The sequence below is a fragment of the Dioscorea cayenensis genome, unplaced genomic scaffold (genome assembly GCF_009730915.1).
Source record: "Dioscorea cayenensis subsp. rotundata cultivar TDr96_F1 unplaced genomic scaffold, TDr96_F1_v2_PseudoChromosome.rev07_lg8_w22 25.fasta BLBR01001593.1, whole genome shotgun sequence".
Taxonomy (NCBI): Eukaryota; Viridiplantae; Streptophyta; class Magnoliopsida; order Dioscoreales; family Dioscoreaceae; genus Dioscorea; species Dioscorea cayenensis.
Window position 1 is genome coordinate 15,160 of NW_024087984.1, and position 2,562 is coordinate 17,721.

The window sequence follows — 2,562 nt, forward strand, 5'->3', positions numbered from 1 at the left end:
CCTTGTGGGCCTCATGTCTTCTAATCCCAATTTTAAAAAGCAGACTTGTAAGGCATTACATTGATGCTAGCCCCGAGTCCGCTAAGGCTTTTTTTCTTGCATGCCTTCCCCAATCACACATGGAATAATGAAACTCCCGGGATCGATCAATTTCTCGGGGAGCTTCCTCCGAATCATTGCGAGCGAGTTCCGTGGTAGTGCAAGCTGCTTTCTAATTCCTCCAATTTTTTCTCTTATTAGTCGATGGGTCTTTCATAAACTTTGCATACTTGGGCATCTGAGTTAACGCTTCAACAAGAGGGATATTTATGTGCAATTGCTTGAATACATTGAGGAATTTCTTGAATTGAGCCTCGTCCTTATCTTACCTCAGCCTAGCCGGATAGGGGATCACCGGCTTGTACTCGGGTATCCTTGGTGTTGGTAGTTGAATGGTTCCTTCATCTTGTTTTTCCTTTACCCCTTCAAGTTCACTCTCAGATGGCTTAGTATCTTCCCGTGCGGCTACCCCATTATTTTTAGTGCTTGAGCCCTCCTCGGCTCGTGCTTTAACCTGCTTCCCGCTCATGAGAGTGACGGCTTTCAAATGCTCCCTTGGATTATTTTCAGTGTTACTAGGTAAGCTACCCGGCGGTCGCTCCGAGTTTGCCCTAGCAAGTTGCCCCACTTGGTTTTCCAATGATTGAATGGAGGCTTGAACATTCATCAAAACAGTGTTTACTTCAGCGAATTGGTTGTTGATGTTCACAAATTTTGCCTCGGTATTGATCATAAACCTTGCTAACACATCTTCAGTGGTGAACTTCTTCTCGGGATCTTTGAAGAGGTTGAGGTGGAAGTCCCCCAGTGGCTACGGGGGCCGATGTTCTCATTGTTGACCCCAAGAAAAAAATTTGGGTGATTCCTCCACCCCGGATTATATGTGTTTCCATAAGGATTCCCCGGGCCTCCGGGAGCTCCCCAACATAATCAACTCGTCTCAAGCTGGGGCATCCGAGGCTATTGAAATTGGGCACTCAAACAGTGAGCATGCCCGGCCCCATAAGTCTCGCAAGACAAAAGCGCACTGAATTTGAGCTCGTACCCAACACAAACCGATCGAATCTCTTTGTTAGGGGCCTCAACCTTGGCGGCTAGCGCAGTGTTGTCATTTATCTCATAAATTCCAGCTGCCTTTAGGGGGTTGTTGCCTAGTAGACCAATGACACTCATTACTTGCCATGTTTTTCAATCAAGATTTCGAGCATCCTCGGGGTTTTACTACTCAATGACCCCCCTGCTGCAGCATCGATGAGCTGTCTGGTTGCATAATTCAGGCCATTGCAAAGCATCTGGATCCTCATCCACGAGGAAAAGCCATGATGGGGACACTTGCGTAGGAGATCCTTGAATCTCTCATGTGCCTCAAAGAGTGTCTCGGAGTCCCCTTGTTGGAATGCAGAAATCTCTTGTCTCAATCTAGCGGCTTTGCTTGGTGGGAAATACCTAGCAAGAAATTTGTCCACCATTTCCTTCCATGTGGTGATCGATCCCGGAGCCAATGAAGTGAGCCATCTATATGCTGCTCCCCTTAGACTGAAAAGGAATAATCTCAATCTTATCGCATCATCGGACACTAAGTTAATCTTGAAGGTGGAACAAATTTGGAGGAAGCGAGACAAATGAGCATGCGGGTCTTCATCAGCCAACCCATCAAATTGTACGGAATTTTGGACCATCCCAATTGTGCTTGCTTTGATTTCAAAGTTATTAGCAGGCACGGTGGGAGCATGCACACTGAATTCCTCACCAGTAAACTGAGGTCTTTCATAATCAGACAAGGTGCGCCTTGGTTCTGCCATGACTGAAGGTTCACTAATCTCAACTCGTGTTCCTTGATGTTCTGAACTCTCAGCCACCTCTCTCAGTCTTTGATGCAAGGTTCTCTCGATTTCGTTGACAGGTTCTACAAGATTTGCTTGATTGGCGCGTGTCATAAGATGGTGCCTTGCACAGTAATGAGAGTCAATGATTAGGAAATAAGAGGACGATAGTAAAACAAAATAAAGGCAAGTAAAAGGAAAAATATGTGCAAAAATGACTAAAAAGAAGCAAATGTACAGAATTGAAGAAATAATGGCTAAATCAATAAACTCTAAGTTTTCCGAGTATTCCTTGTGGGTCCCCGGCAACGGCGCCAAAAACTTGATGAGCGATCCGCAAGTGCACGGAGTCGTCAAGTAATACCCCTCGTGCGAGCACGAGAGGGTCGTATTCCCTGGGTCCAAGAATCTACTCTTACTTCCTCTTTGCGTATTGTCTAGCCGAATGATTCGAAGGGTTTCTCTAATCTATTACTTGAAATAAAAGAACTACAAATGGAGTCTATGATAAGGTAGGGGTATAAAATCAGGGGAAAGAAATGGTCACGGATGCGGATTCCCTAGGGGCTACTAAAGTGCAAAGGATGCTAAGAATGTCATGCAATTGAAGGTTTGGACCTAGAGATTTCCTAAATTAGATCAACCCGATGGTCACGGCAATTAACCCCTAATCCGGTATAAGTATTGACACAGAATTTCT

At 45.2% G+C, this 2,562-nt stretch overlaps 1 non-coding gene across 1 annotated transcript; it reads left to right on the forward strand.

Moving 5' to 3' along the window:
• Positions 1-1,353: 1,353 nt before the first annotated feature.
• LOC120256737 lies at positions 1,354-1,460 on the forward strand. The gene has a single exon (XR_005535398.1). It is a non-coding gene; the product is annotated as a small nucleolar RNA R71 (small nucleolar RNA).
• The last annotated feature ends 1,102 nt before the right edge of the window (positions 1,461-2,562 follow it).